Here is a 17135-nt window from a genome sequence, read left to right as displayed (position 1 = left end):
ATGTATCTGTTGTATTAATGGGCTTATCAGCCCATCTCCTTCCAGTCTCAAAGTCAGAATACCTGCTATTTATCAAATTCGACCCAAATATACAGATGGTAGACTTACAGAAAATAGATTACTTCCTCCAACAAAGGAAAGATAAAACAAAATGTACAGAAGAATATAGTCCCAGAACAGCAAGACTGAATGAAATGAACTTCAGCCCATCCTGTTTTAACTTACCTGACCTGACATTTGAAACTTCTTGAAGTTCTTGGCACAAGGAGTTACAACAGCCCCTGAACCCTTATTTCAGCAAGATCTTGCTTTTGTAAATATTTCCTCAATGCTGATAAACATCTGTTGGCTGCCTAGGGTGGCCTTAGTGGGTCCATTTCTGGATGGCATAAAGGTGATTCAGTGCTTCTCTACAGCAAGTAATGAGTTCATAAAGACAGTAAAATGTCATAAAGGAAATCTGAATACTGAAACAATTCATCATTAAAAATGGCACTGGATCCTCTGTTGATAATCAGATATCTAAATGTCATAACAGTCTACAGTAAATTTCTAAAGTTAGAACAGGCTTATGATTAAAAGATGTAAAGACCAGCAGACTAAATTATCTGATACATGTATGTCAAAATAATATCAGTTTTGCACAGATTTCACTGCAAAAACTATTTCAGAAATTTTATATAATCTGCAACAGCATGTTGTGCCAGTATGCAGAGCAGTTTAAGGAAAATAAGCACAGATTTGTTTAAAGTGATGTCCTTAGTTTGGTTATGTTTACATCATTTTCAAGATATATTCTTCATATTTGAGTATGCTATGTTGTCAGCTCATCCATGGAGAAGGCAAGCAAATATGGAGCAATTTTTAAAGCTCCCAGAGAGCTTTCTTCAACCTCTTACAGTACACAAAAAAAAAAAAAAAAAAAAAAGCAATTTTTGGAATAAATTGCAAGGGTGTTATAATGCCTCTTCCACTATTCTTTGGGAAACAACAATTTCTGTTAGTCATTTCACACTGTACTGATTTGTCATGTGTGAGCATTCAGAATGTAAACTAATAAAATGTTTATTTTGGCCCATCGAGTATCATAGGGTGCTTGCTCTACTGAAAAAAAGAATGAAATGCAGTTGTGCTGAATGCCTGATGGTTGATTAGGCTTACAATTTGCAATTTATGGAAACAAATATAATCAGAAGGAAAATATAGAAAGATTAATTTTACCTCTAAGACCGACAAGTCTTTACTGATAAAGCAATAAAACTATGGTAATATTAATAGCATAATTAAACTACAATTGCAAAGTCTGATATTATTTTACATTATTTGAAGGTATACTGTGCCTGGAATAGAGGCTTTGATTTTGATAAGCTTTGATACCAGTTATTTTCATTAATTATTCAATAACAAGCTTCATCAGGCTTTCTGGGAAGTTCACCACTGTATGTCTCTCATTTTAAGAATGACCTGAAAGGAAAGAAAAAAGGAGAGGAGGAAGGGCGTTTACACTCATCAAAATCTGCTTTTTGGAGTGTGATCGCTACTTTGTCTTACTCCCTCTTTCTGTCTTTTGTGGTGACTCAATCCTGCATTTAAAGTCATTAAACTTTGTCAGTATTTTTCACTGGGCTTGGGACAGAACTTTAATTCCCAAAGCAGCAAACCCTGAAGCTCTTCACAGTCAAGAATGAAATTTGCAAGGATGGGACTGATCTTCCATAACAGCAGACCTTGAAATTCTTTACCAGAGGACAGCCACAAGCCTTAATGCATTCACAACAAGATGAAAGATACATGTGAATTAAAATAATAATAATAATAATAATAAAAAGCAAAACAAAGAAAGCAGGAAGCAGAAAGGAAAAGGAAATAATGGGCATATAGAAAGATTAAGAGAAAAAGAGATGGACAAATGAAAAAGAAGGAGAAAAATGAAATCTTAAGTGTCCCGTGAAAAAGCTAAGAGTGGAACTATACCACAAATTCAGCGTATACTTGGGCACTGTTGCTTAGGGTACTCTGAAACCATGCTGACAGATTGACTTTTCACAGAATGGTTGAGGTTGACTCTTGAGGTCTCCTTGTCACACCTCTGCTCAAAGTCACCTAGAGCCAGTTGCCCAGGACCCTATCTAGATGCATCTCCAAGGATGCAGACTGCACAACCTCTGTGGGCAATCTGTTTCAGTGCTCAGTAAGTCACCTATTGTCTCTTCAAAAGAAAGGTTTCTTTTCAAATCTAAATGTAGGGGCCTTCCTTAATGCAGTGGAATGGAGGGGAATATTCCATAAAGTATTGTAATATTGTTTAAATTGCTTCATATGAACCAACAAGAAATGTTTGTTTTCAAAAGAGATTAAAAAATGGACATTTTGAAACATTTCCTCTGTAATTACATTGCATTTTCAAATGAAAATTCATTTCATAGTTATGACCTGAATTATTACTAAGTCAAAAATGACATTGAAAAAGAAATGCTCAGACTGTCACTAAATCACAGTCCCAGACTGTTGAGGCGATGACTGTGAATGCATTTTCAATTAATATTACATGAAAAAAAAGAAAACAGTTAAAATTTTAAATACTAACGTTTTTCACAAAAAGGCCACTGACAAAGAAAACATTCACATGAAACATTCTGATCACTTCTACAGACAGTCAAGGGCGCACTGTCTTTACAACACAGGTCCACACTGATTATTTTCAGCCTAAAATATACCTCTTCTTGATGACTTGCACTACTATATTCATGTTCTACAAAAGCAATTTTTCAAGGTGTGAGAATTGGAGAATTGCCATGTACACAGTCGGGTTTGGTTTGTTTCCTTGTTTATCACGGTCACAGAATCACTTCCACCATTCCAGCCTTTACTGCCAGGGAGGGAAAAGCTAGGCTGGGTGAAACAGGAGCTCAGGGAAGCAGTTGGATAGAAAGACAGACTTCTTCCACCAGCAAAAGCTACCCCTCCTATCATCCCATGCCTCAGCACTAACATGAATATGTCAGGTGCTATCTTTCCCCTTGTCCCTTTGATTCCCTTGGGACAGCCAGAAAAAAACAAACAGAACACTTTAAAAGAAGCCTTGGGCTACCTTAGAGCAATCCCTCTCCAAGTGGAGTTCAAATCCCCACCACGACACTTTCTGGCTATCCTCTCTAAATCTCACCTGGAAAGTCTCAGCCTGATGCAGAACAAGATATATTTTAACATCTCGAAAATATTCACGGAATATTAAAAACATTTGTCCGCTTTAATTTACCAGTGGTCCTAAATTATTTCATCTCTCTCATTTCATTGCTCATTTAACATAACGCAGGAAAACATGTTACAGGAATATAGTAGTTATTGCAAACATTCAGTTACTTAAGCTAAGGATTGCTAATTTTCTATTTAAGATTAAGCATTTGCATGTTTCTTAATTCAAAATATGTTCAATCTCAAATACATGTAATTTTGGAGGGAAAAAATAAAGTTGACCCCCTGCCTTCTCCAACTTTGGTACGGAATAACTTCAAAAAAGCAAATTTTAAAAGCTTTAGTGTCTTTCTCACTATCTCTCTGGCCTGCTTCTCAAATTCATAGTAACTGTCAAAATTTATTTCACTACATGCAAAATCCCACTGAAGTTGCAGGTATCATCTCACTTCAACTGTACTGCTCATCACTTTACCTGCTGTTAAAGAAAGGTTTGTTTAACCTCATCTTTGAATCATGACAGAATATCAAGCCTCAAATCAGTCAGCTGAAAAACTGGAATAATTTGTAATTGGAAAAGCTTCTCTGCATATATTATTTTCTCCTCAGAGCTCAAAGAAAGATGAGCAGAATACTAGCCTTGTTTCTAAACACATACGCAAACTAATAGAAATCAAATGCTTTCTCTGCAGAGCACATAGGTAGCTCTGCTGGGTTCCTTATACACATTATGGAGTAGAGTCAACAAAAGATTGGGTAACAAGGTACCTACTATTTCATAAAACATTGGTGCATGTTTCTGCAAACTAAGAAAATGATGTAAGGATATCAACAGAAACTTCCTTTGTTAAAACAAGCTTATATTCACTCGTCATGCTACTTTCTAAGAACAGGTAAGTTCAAAATAATGGAAGTTAAACATTGTAGCAGAAATCGAATGGGAAATGCGAATGGGAAGGCATTTATGAGATATTTTTCCATAAAATTAGAATTTTTATAACCTGGATTATTAAAATTACATTTAACATTTCCCAAATATCTTTCATCCTAGATAAATGTTTTCCTTGATCTGTTACATTTCACAGAGGCTCCAGAGAAGATTAGGTTCTCAATTTGTTCTAAGCACACAGTGAAACAAAGTCCTTCTCTAAGGAGATTATGGTTTGTAGGAGAAAGGACAGGATATGGGTCATCACCTGCCCCTCTTGCATGTATCAAGGATAGAGATGTAGTGCCAAACCAGGTGACATACAAACCATCACAGCTGTAGTATCTTCACATGTTGATTCCAGTGTTTGGACTTTGGATTACCAAGCCCTGGATTGTGGGAAAGGAATTCGCAGGTGGCTTTGCACTGTTTCATGTGTCCCTGAATTAGAGATTATGAAGACATAGGCAGTTGAAACAAAAATTTGAGCAAGGTTGAGATAAATTAACTTGGCTACAGTGTTAAAGATGAGCTTTGGGGAGTGGCCAAATGCTGGCTGGCTCAAGGTGTGTGTCTGAGGGTCTCTAACCAATTGTATGCCACATTCGGGCACGTGGACAGAGCATGGGGCTATGGGGAAAGATATGTAGTGGTGAAAAATGGCAATAAAGGTCTCCTGTTCAAGGGCCATCAGGATTCCATGTCTTTCATCCCTTCACTGGATTTTCCTGTGCCTGAGCACTCACTTCTCCCTTTGCATTTCAGTTCCCTCCTCTTCAGTAGCACTGACACTCTTATTTGAGGCCATATCGTACATCAGATGATCAAAGTAATCCAGACTAAATATACTCTAGTTTGTGTTTGGGAAAGGTCAGAAAGGTATAGCTTTAATGGTAGTAGAAGAGGAAGAAAAAGTAGGAGAGGGAATTTTCCTATTTTAATAGGAAAATCCTATTTTACGTACCTCTCTTCCTAACCTGGGGATTATTTCATAGCCTCCTGCTTCACTGGGTTTAAGATTCCCTTGGCTGTGAAGATTTCTCTAAACTGCTTCACTTTATCTACAGCAGGTTAGAATAATTTCACTGCAGTATTTTCATACCAAGAGGGCCTGTAAACTGATTTATGTGGTTTATGTAATTTATCCCTTTAGTGGTTCAAATTCAAAACCAGCAATCCGGACTGCCACTGAGCTTACGTAGCTCTTATTCCTCAAGATGCTTTATAACAAGGTAACATAAATAAAGTGTTAGACTTGTATTGGTAATAAAATCTACATGAAGAGCACACAGAAGCGTTGGATGGTTTCATGATGTTTCAAATAAAAACACTCAGTGAAAGCAAACAAACAAACAAACAAAAAGAAAACACAATTTGACTAAATTGGAAAACACAAGAAGATGGAAAGTATTTCCTCCCTGTTAAACTACAGGAAGGAATTAGATGTCTTTCTCTGTGGGAATCCCAAACAACAAAACTTTACACTGTAATATTTGAAATATTTTTACAGATCCACTTGTGCTAGATATTCTCCATACTCATAATAATACAACCTGACACTATACAATAGGAAAGAAAGCAATCTCAGGGTAAACTAGGACTCAAACTATTCAAACATTTCATACATTTAAAGCAATTTCTTAAATGGCACCTTGAAAGAAAGTGCATAGGTGGAGTATGTTCCCTCAAGAAAAAGTACCTATAACTGTCAGTTGCATTATGCTGAACTTCCTGACTGCAGCCTGGAGAGTTGATAAAATCTGTTAATAAAATGCACGTTTTCAAGCTAAGCAGCTATGACAACAAAATGCTTGGAGATATTTTCAATATACATGACAACTTTCTTCACAAATAGACCAATTCATACTCAAAAGCAAAAACCCATCTTTTACTGGATGACTTTGCATCAGATACTTTCTTATTTTTTAGAAAATTTAAAATGTAAAATAAATTTCTACATTGTTATGCATAGGATTTTTATGGACTAAAATACATCCCAATTTTATAAAGCTGAGCATCAATCTACAGAGATCAAACTGAAAATTCACACTCTGCTACTGTCCACTGACACAAGATCTTACTGTGATTTTGGCCAATTTATTCTACCTTATTCTCTCTTGAAAAGGGACTAAACCTTCCTACTTGTAAAAATGAGATTATAATAAATAAATGTGTCACATCACAGAGAATTGATGTGATTTAATGTAACATTCAGAAAGCAGTTTGTAGCTTGAAAGCACTAGCAAATGCTAAATTCTATTATTTTTTTACAAAGAATATGAGGTAGTGACATGCAGTACTTAAGTAAGAGAAACATAAGGCCACAGCTGCAGGCATCCACTGTTTCAAGAATATTGTATACCATGAATACCTGACACTTTGCATCTTTATGACCTCCTTTATTTCACCTGTTATACAGAACATTTCTTTACCTCAAAACGAGTGTGTTTATAGCTTGTAGTTAGTGCCCTATATAAGAACTGAGAGCTCTCTGAGCAGCAAGCTCTCAGTCCTTTGATACACAACGATGTGGTCTCTTCACCATCTGAACTGCAGCAACAAAATTGAGGACTTTTCTGAGATTATTCCTTCACCTTCTAATTTTGAAATTAGAAACTTATTTCAGAATTTGCTTAGATTTAATTTCATCATTCCTCAGTGAAGCCTACAAACATTTCATTATGCAAATGCTGATTTTGTTTGATATTTCACTTGAAATATCTCTCCCAGTAAAGCCCAAAGTCTCAGAGCCATTCTATATTAATAATATTTTAAGGGTTTTTTTTTGTTTGTTTGTTTGTTTTGTTTGTTTGTTTGTTTTCACTATTAATTAGGGAAAGTATTGTAACTGTAGCAGCTGTTAAAAGAAAATTCTATATCTGGATGTAGATATATAGCTATATCCTTCCCAGTGTATCCCATCGTATTCTGGACTCAGTACTGCAAAGGCATTCCATCCAAGCTCTCTTAAGGACACAGGTCTGTGCATCCGTTTTTGCCGCACAGGAAAGCAGATACTTCAGCACTGGAAGCTATGTTTGTCAAGAAACTTCGGGTATTTTTCTTAATACATTCAGCTGTAGAGTCTTAAGCCTGCTCCCAGACCAGAATGAACAGGAGTCAAATCTGAATTATACAATATTACTAAACTGCAGACCATAGGACAAAGCTGACTCTTGCCTGCATTTATACTGGGAAATTCAAGTATGCTTGTACACATGATCTTGTTGGCACAGAATTAACACTAGTTTGTTATACTAAGAGTTTTATTCAATAAGGAGAGCCAGAATCCATGAAAAGATGACTATGCTGTGTTTTGGGTTAGTTTAAAAAGATGGTCCATTCCTCTACCTAGATTACTTCTGAAATAAATAAATAAATAATATCAAGGTGAAAATGTTGTACAGTTCTTGTTTCATGCAATATCAACATAAGACTGAGAAATTAACACCCTGTTATTGAATGGTCTAACACCAAATTCTATTTTGATATATTTCCTGGTTATGAAAATCTTGCAAATAATCCAGATAGGGACAAAACTACACTTTGGTGATAAATACAAATAATCCAAATTCCTGCTACTGCTTTCAGATGTTTGAAGACTGTACCACACTGCTAGGTGTTTCTGAAAAGGCTGTCCAATTTTTACATTTCAAGTCTCCTAGAAACAGGAATAAAATCCTTTTCAATATTTAGTATTTTTTCAGTTTTGTCCCAAGGTTCTGAAATGTTTAGTGAACACGGATGTGGAAGGGCCTTTCACGTGACATTTTTCCAATGAACTGTCTCATTTAAATTTGTCTTTTATTGACAAGTCCCAGTAGTCAACCCTATCAATAATTGCCCAATTTATAGCAGCAGATCCCCTAAAATACTGTGAACCTTACAGGCACCTAATTGTTTATCTCAAGCCAAATTCTACCACGGTACTCATCAAAACATTTCTTCAAGTACTACTTCTTACTGTAAATGTTTGCTATGGTCAATAAGCAAGCTGCTGATCTTTAATCCCATTATTAATTATTTTGACCCCCCTGGGACATCAAGGCCTGTGATTTAGAGGCAGGGGAAGCATATTAAATATATGCAGGAAACAAGTCTTTAAAGAGTGTATTCGCATCAGTACCCTGCACCCAAGGATTATTTGAATCAGTTGAGAAAAATGAGAGGAGGTTTGTGGTGCCATTTAGAACTAACCAACACTAGTCAAATATTGAATGAGTAATATGCACTGAAAAGCTTGCAAACCCAAACTTATTCCTAGATATCGGTAATCATTATTGAAAGACAGCTAATTTCAAAAGAATGCTGTGTTCCTACACAGACCGCAAAAAAAAAATAAGAAAAGAACAACGATATTGAATTAGTTACCTATAGGACAAGGTATGAATTATTTACTAAGGTTGACTCATTTGCATAATTCCCCACAGTCAAGCATGCAAACCAAATCAGGTAATTCCACACAATCATGCAATTACTAATTTCATATGCAATTACTTCAGCAGTACCTGTAGTTGCAGCATTTAGAAGTACAAATTTGAAATATGCTTGTTAATTTATTTTATGCTTATAGCTAATACATTTGCAGAGTCCATGTAAATACCTAATATAGTGGTTTAATACTTAATCTTTACACTTTGGTGATAAATAGAAGACATCAAGATAAGACCATATGCTCATTACAGAAGTTTTTATCTAATTGCAGAAGAGTAAAGGCAAATTGGATTTTTGTCTCATTTGTAAGTTATAAATGGTTGAGTGTCACAAATCAGAGTTATTTTTACTAATTTCACATATTGTATTTCAATATTTATTTGAAAGAGGATGGACAACAACACAGAGTACCCTTTTCATTAATTCCAATCATTTGCTACCCTGTTGCCCAGATATTTTTGGTAGTTTGCTAACCAAGTTTTCTTCTGAAATTTTCTTTTTTACCTTCCTACATAAGTTGAAACTTAAGAAAACTGTATTCAATATTCAGAATTTCTGCAGGTGGTTATACTCAGTCTGTTCTTTGCTGTTTCTATGACTGCTGGAACAGCACTAGTTTCTTCAAATTGAATGGAAATATAATCCAATTTGTATATTGAAACAAGAACATGCACAATTTTAGTTGAAAATTATTCCAGCAAGAAAGAGCATATGTCTATAATCTATGTTCTGTCTCTCTCTATATATGTACACACACTCTTTCATGTAAACCACAAACATGTATGTTCAATTTCAAAGATTTAGCAAAGCAGAGCAAAGCACGATCAGTTTGTACTATGTATTTTGTTTGCAGCATTAGGAGATTTTAGGCTGAGAATTTTATTTTTTTTCCTTTCCCAAATTTTACTACAAGCCATGTGCACTTTTAGTGGTACAAAACAAAATAAAAATATCAAATACCATCAGTCTTTCTCAAAGGCTTTCATTTCTATCTTGTAGGCTTTCAGCTTACAAATCTTGGGATCATGGTTTCCCCCATGACAGTTAAACATGTCTTTTCATTTGAGTTCTGTGAATGTAACTCTGATGAAGCACTGATACACGTATGCAGATTATCAAAACTCCTGCACTGATTTCAATGATACTAATCATACATATGAGCAATGTATTTTCTAGTAATCCCAGTTCATTTAGATATAATATTATGGTTTTAGTCACAAGAAGTCTAGTGACACCAGAAAGGTACACTGAATCTAACTAACTAGACTTCCTGGCTAACAGTGACCATTGAAAGATACTTTCTTTACCAACCCCTAAATTATCAATTTCACATGTAAGTCAGGTAGCTATGTGGAGATAGCTTTGCTTACCATTCAGATGTCCTGAGGAAGAGAAACGTGAGAGCCAGCCATCTCAAGAAAATATAGTCACACTAGTCAATTCCGGAAGGAGTGGAACACTTCAGGTTCAATCAGTTGTTCTGAAATCACTCTAAACACAGTCCAGGCTAAGCTAGAAGCAAATAAAGTATTTTTTTTTAATTTAAGGAACAGATAAGTATTACCATATTAGTTGGGAAACACAATGAAAGGAAAACAAAAAACAAAAAGCAAAAAAACAAAAAACACACATTTTACAAGAACTTATATGCGTACTTAAGTTATATCAATATGCTTCTCTTTGCCTAAAAAATTTTGTTACTATGGTAACAGAAACTTCATAACATTCCTAGCTGAAGGCTGTGACATTCATCCAGACTATGTCTTTAGGCTACATTCAAGGAAAACAGGTCAGGCCAAGGTGCCTAAAGTTTACCTATTTTTGGTAGAACTAAAATCAAAGCTCTCTGCCTTCCACTCTTCTCCCTCTCCCATCTTCCCACTATATAGCATCCAAAAATCAGAGCAGGCTTTATGTGGTCCATCTTTCCCTTTCATGTGCCACCTTCCATTTTGGGAACACTCACATAATGATGGTCTGAACTACTTTTTTCCTCTGTCTGGTCTTATGGACAGAAAACTCAGTGAGTACATGGGAGAAAACTCTGTTCTCTTCTCTATTATGTCCATCCATCACTTTTATTATAACTAAGATGGAAAAGTTGTATTTGGAAAGAACTGTCCACGCAGAAAGTCTGATCACTTCTGTAAGTACTCAGAGAAGAAACTCTATAGCTGACATTTGTAATCTCAGTATAGTTCACTATAACCCAATTTCTTTCCTGATGAAAACAGAAAATTTCTTTCCTGATGAAAACAGAAACAAAAGCTTAAGCAAGGAGATGTCTTATTTTTATAAACTAATTAGCAATATACTGTTATAATGTTGACAAGAATAATCAAAATATGTGAGTTTAATATATGCACAAGAGGGCCAAGTTAATAAGGTCACTTCCATCTTTTCCCCTGATAGAAGCATTTCATCCTTATGTAAATGGGAAGTAAAATCCATGTCTTTCCAAAATACTTAGCTTAAGCTTTTAGACCTCAATCCAGTTTACAATATAGGAATCATCTCATTTATTTTAGTTATAAATGTTAAACATCTTTCGTTGGTTTGGTGACTTGAACTTGTAATTTACTTTTGTCATCAAGATCTTCTTCTCTGGTTATCAAATCTGACAATTCTTTGGAGCATCAATCAGATAACCATTTGCTTTGGGGAGGAATAAGGCTACTAGATTTACTTCTATCACATGTAGTTAGCACAGTTAACACATCACAGTTAATACCATTCTGATATTATGTTTTCAGGATACAAAGAAACATTTTGCTGGCACAGACTTATCTCTGGCTCAAGGCCTAAATGTAATTACACGTATGTCTCTGAGGTGTAGAAGAGATTTCTTTAAGCACTGCAATGGTAACAGAGGCTGCCACTGAAAAGGAAGGTAGGAATCTTGATATATGAAATACAAGAAGTTATCAGTCTTTAATGACATATTTAATGCCACATGGCTTGATTGTATAACAGCTAATAGATTTGTTTTGATTTTTTGGGGGGTGTGTGTGGCTGTTTTCTTCACTTTTTTTGACTCCATCAAGAGTATATAACTGACTGACCAGGAATTACTATTTTACTTAGAAATCTGATGTCAAACACATAAATTATGCCATTAATTTCAGTTTTTAATAACAACTAAGCATGTGTTTTGCTTTTGAGATAGATCTAATTAACGTACCATTATGGTTTTCTCTTGAAAACTTTACAATTCTCCCTATTTTATTAAAAAAAAAAAAAAACTTTGTATTAAAATTTCATGGGTTGGGAAATCTTTGTACACATGAAGCAAAGGAATTAAATGCAAAGAAAGAAGCAGTAGAAGAACCTGCACAAGTGTTGCCTTCAGGGGGCAGCGGCGACCTGGTTCAGGAACGGCACGGCGGCCAACCCCAGGCCGCTCGGTCCATCGGCTCACAGACACCAATGTGGTGGATGGCAAATGGCGTTTATTGTCGAGTCCCATGGGGTTATCTAGCCGAGGCCCAGAGCGTCACCTCCGCTTGCTTACAGCACAGGCCACACGCTGCTGTCCATCAAGGGAGGGGCTCCACCTTTCCGTACAGCGCCACATCTTCCGGCCGCCAGGCCCTAACTACCCACAACAAGTGATCAGGAAGCACACTGACAAATAGTTTATGTTATGAGAAACATTTTTGCTGGATGTGGACTCAAAATGGCAATGACTTTGGTTGACGCAAACATCATTCTAAATGTATTTCTGCAGACTTAGGCGTTTCCTGTGAATCTTTTTTTCCACTTGGCAGAACTTCCTCCGTTCTAGAGCACAGCACTGTGGGCAACTACCCTGTGCTCCTTACTCCCCTGCTGAACCACATTTCCCGTATAATTTTTCCTGCAGTATACTGCGAAGTAAATGCAATAAACAATTGCACTCCCTGGTCTTCACATCCTTCAAATATGTAATACTCTTTTTTCTGTCCCTGCCTGACCCACTTCTCTGACAAAGATACCAGCAAGGGGATTTCACAGAGCTTTGCACCACAATGCTGACTGCTCTAGACCTACAGATTAATCTATGAGAATTCAACACTTGACCATACACAGCTTTATAAGTTAGCCACCACAGAGCTTTCTACACAGCTGCACATGAGTTCTGAGTCTCTGAAAGACAATGGGCACAATGTCACCTGCAAAAAAATGAAATTTAAACCAGGTAATTTCAACACAACACCTGACAGTCACAGGGTTCGTAATGCATACAAAGATTAAAGCACTATTAGTGCAAGAGAGAAGAGTAATTCTAGAGACAGACCTTGTCTGTGGCTCCATTACAGATGGGAGACTGGCAAACTGCCTCACCCAAAAAGAATACGAGGGCCACTGTTAGCTACTTCCAGGTGGTTACCTAGGACTCCTTAGTATTCTTGGTAAGCATGGTACTTAAAACTAAATTAAAACAGAGATCCAAACAGATATCTGCAACAATTTCTTGATAATTTGTTTTACTCTGTCTCAGAAGAATTTCTGAGCTTTACTTGATTTTCTGTACAATTAATCACAAAACAAAGAGTTCCAGATTTGTCAACATACCAGGTCCAGAGCATGTAATTTACAGAAAGATTACATCAGGTGCCAGATGTGGCCTTCTCAAGTCAAAGTAACTATTTTGATTGATCTCTTTTGATTGATCATCCTTTTACGAACACTGAAGAAAGCTTATTATTTAGGTAAGGGGGTGCAGTACTTAAATGAAAACGTAATCTTTCTCATTTATACCATCAGCCTCAGATAATGGCCAACAATTAGCAAACATACTGCACATTACAGGTTCAGAACAAGGTTTCCATAAGATTAGACAAATTCCTGAAATGGAACACAACTGAAGATTACTGAAATTATCTAAGTCTGGTCAAATTGCCGGAGACAGGGAGAGTAGTCAGAGATGGTATTATTACAGCTTTTCTTTATTCTTACATCCCTCCTCTGGTCATGGATGGACCCATGCAACAGAGCCATTCTTATTTTCTTAAACAATGTAGAAAAAGAATGAACATATTGCTCTCTTATTATTGTAAGAGTCATCACAGAACCTCTGAATGAGTAATCTTCATGTGCCTTACTCCCTGAATTCCCAAAATTCTAGTTTCAGCTCAATTTTTAAACAGTTGACATTTTCAATGAGATGATAGAGTCAATGATTTTACCACTTAAGCTTAAAGAATTTCAAGTGTGTTACTTTCCATGCTTTACTTTTATGTGATGACCACTTGTAACAAAAATATTCAGATCTATTGTGATCAAGTTAAATAGCATTATTTTCAAAGTACTGGTGGTTGCAGAGTACACGGCAAATTTTTTTTAATTTTTAATATCAAATTAGATTTCTTAGTATGATTCATGTTTGTAGAATCAGAAAAGGAAGCACTTAAAAAGACTGCATTCTTCAGACTCCTTCTCCCCAAAGAAGCTACGTGTCTAGGGATGAAGCTACAAATCTGCCTACTTCCTAAATATTTCCTGTAGTTCTCACTGGCAAGTTCAGTTGGAAAGTGTCTGCAGGGAACAAAAAAAATGTGTTTACTACAAAGAAATGTTCAAATTATTTATTTTAAGAATCTACAGCTCAGTAGGTTGTGCTTTTAAAATCCCTGGCTGACAGTCCATAGCTGTTTCTAAGAGTATTAACATTTTTTTCCATGTCTTGCTAATTGGTATATTTTCTCTTTGTACAGAAATGCTTGAAATAGTGATGTTATTGTTAGGAGTAAGGAGATAGTTTCCAGAAAAAGTGGTATTTACTGAGGAAAATGCATATTACCAAAACCCAGGAAAGAAGAAATGAATTTCATTGTTGAGATCTATTTATCAGCACTCCAAAATATTATTGTCTGCAATTCTCAGATTATTTCAGGAAGTGTGCCAACGTCATAAAATACAGGAAACAATAATGAGAAGCTCCCTTGCCTCTGTCATGGCACCTTAAATTATTTTTGATGAACTAGGCAGGCTTCCAAGATTTACTTTTCAGAAATCTACGACAACACTCAGACTGAATAAAATCAAGCTTGGCTCAGTAGCAGGCAGCTGCAGTCTTGGGAAAAGAGCCTTCAGTTTCCCTTTCCTTTCCCAGAACTCTTTTGCTTAATAGCACAAATCCACAGGACCCAGACTGTTAGCTCATAAAGCCATATGCTTTTTAATAATCTGCAGGAGCCATAAGAATATTTAACTAAGTGTTAGTTTCCTTTAGTCAACTTCCTAGTCCCAGGTTTCTTTAGCTTTTCCTTCATGAATAAATTTAAATCTAAGCAGCTTTCCCTTGTCTTTCTTGTCTTAGCAGTTTCACAGCTTGAAGGACAGAAAAATGATTTTTTTTAACTAAAGTTTTCTTTTTAAAAAGTCACTGATAAGTACATGATTAGAAGGCGAGAATGAACTAAGTTTGTGTTGTTCACATTAAATGTGAACAAGAAAAGGCACATCCTGCACTTGTTTCTATCTTTGCCACAAGGAAGAGGAGCCGGTGTTTTAATACCTCATTTACCTCTGAAGAATGGCAGTAAACTTTATTACCGTGACCTTTTGCACGATCCTTCACTTGAATTGCTGGGTCATTCCCTGTTCTCCCCATTTACAATATCACTAATCAGCACAAGGGCATGCAAACCAAAGAGATTTGAAATATCTACTCACTTTAAAACACAGAAATCTAATTTTTTAAAACTTGTATTTACAGTTCCTGAAAGCTTCATCTCTTTTCACTGGCTTTGGTAGACAGTAGCTTTCTTCTACATCATTTTTGAAGCAAGCAACCAGAAACTATACAGTATTTGAGCTATTTTGCTATACCACTGCCTGCAGGAGCTGCCATTCTGTTCAGAGACACAGGTTGCTGATCCACATCAACAGGAAAACAGAGGAGGTATATTTTGCAACATGTGCTAGGAACAAACATGATTTCCTTCAAATAAAAAATGATTTCATTCAATCCTTATAATTCCTGTACTGTTGTGGCCTTGTTGTGATCATTAGATATTGAATTACATTGCATGCTCTTTGTCTTGCACCTTGCTATCTGGTGACATTCAAATAAATTATATTTTTCCATCATTCCAATTAATGTCAAAGATTATACTGCTCTTACCCTTTCTTTCACACACTGGCAAACTTTTAACATATTTAGAAACAGAGCTAATGTGCTTAGCCCTTCATTCCTCTAAAATTATGACTAAAAACTCTGAGAACACAGACACTTAAAAAAAAAAAAACACACATGGCTTTACCTCAAAATAAGCATATATTGACTATCTATAGTCATTTACATAAAAAATAAGAAGCTGATAGTACTCTTCTCGGAAGTGCATCAGGATCAATGATTCTGAAGTCAATGGAAGATATTTGCAGCTCTTTAAAACGTATAAACTGGCTCCGTTCTGAACACCCAGATACAGTTTTAGTTATAATCCATTCTATTGATCTGATCACTAAGTAGAGATGGATCAATTTTCAAGAGCTTAGGAAAAAGCAGGAAAAAATATCTTAGAAGTATTAGAAGGATCACTTCATGAAGAAGAAAAGTGTCAAGCTGAACTGCTTTCTCGGGTAAAGGAAAGCAGCTACCAAGCTGTAGAGCATGAGCAAGGTTTAAACACAAAAAGTAAGTTATTGTGAATATATACTGAGTTACAGCAAGCAGTGGCAAATGGCAGTACTGACTCTTCCAGAACTCTCCAGATGTGCCCTCCACACACCTGCATTTCTACCCCACCTCCCTTGTTATTCTCAGTATTCAGGCAGACCTTTGGGCTGTATCCTAAGATGTCAGCAACACGAAGGTAACTAAGCTCACACATCAAGTATGAGTATTTGCATTTCTCAGCACTGTCGGGGGCAAAATGAAAGGTTCATGATTAGAGTAATAAAGTGAAACCACAACAAGGGAAGATAGACATTGACATATGCCATACAAGCAAGATGGCATAATCATCAAAATGGCACATACCCAGATAATTCCTCTACATTTCCAAAACAATACTGAATGCCCTAGTAGAAATGTTACAATGAGTTCCTGCTGTTATGTCTGTGAAGGGAACACATGCTTTCTGGATCATATTCAGATTTTGGGACAGAAGTATGTGAATTTCTTAAGTGAACAGAAGGCTGAAGATGCACATTATTTTTAAACATATCACAGAAACTAGGAATGGCATAGAATAAAATGGCCTTCACAAAAGCTTGTCCACAACTCTGTAGTTCCCTTGTACAAATTTACTTCACATAGAACGATATTCAAGACCTATCATATCATTATAATTTTCATCCCTTAGCAAACAAGTAGATTACAATTCTTGAAAATGGTGAGAAACAGTGTTTCTCTTGGCCAGCTAGCTGTCCTCAAATACAATTAGCACGGAAAAAAAAAATAATCAAGTTTGTTATCAGTAAAGCATGTATTATAAAACCTTATATACTCCCACAGACTAAGTTCATCAACAATTGCATTTGATCCTCATCCAAATCACTATGATTTCTCTAGAGGCATTTAAAAGAAGTATAATTATGACTTCAGGATTAACTACAAATCATAAGCAGAGAAGGGAAAGACAATTCATGT

The 17135-nt window shown here is 36.0% G+C and overlaps 1 long non-coding RNA gene across 9 annotated transcripts in view; it reads right to left on the bottom strand.

The window, feature by feature from the left end:
* LOC140002690 (uncharacterized) overlaps positions 1-17135 on the bottom strand; it is a 167877-nt gene that overhangs the window by 85231 nt on the left and 65511 nt on the right. For 8 of the 9 annotated variants that reach the window (XR_011809915.1, XR_011809922.1, XR_011809917.1 and 5 more), the window contains exon 5: positions 9928-10069. This is a non-coding gene — a long non-coding RNA (uncharacterized lncRNA). Of the gene's footprint in view, positions 1-9927; positions 10070-11885; positions 12821-17135 lie in introns of those variants that run through there. The other variant, XR_011809919.1, reaches the window with a different exon arrangement.

Source organism: Anas platyrhynchos, chromosome 5 (genome assembly GCF_047663525.1).
Source record: "Anas platyrhynchos isolate ZD024472 breed Pekin duck chromosome 5, IASCAAS_PekinDuck_T2T, whole genome shotgun sequence".
Classification (NCBI taxonomy): domain Eukaryota; kingdom Metazoa; phylum Chordata; class Aves; order Anseriformes; family Anatidae; genus Anas; species Anas platyrhynchos.
This window is presented reverse-complemented; position numbering and strand designations above follow the sequence as displayed.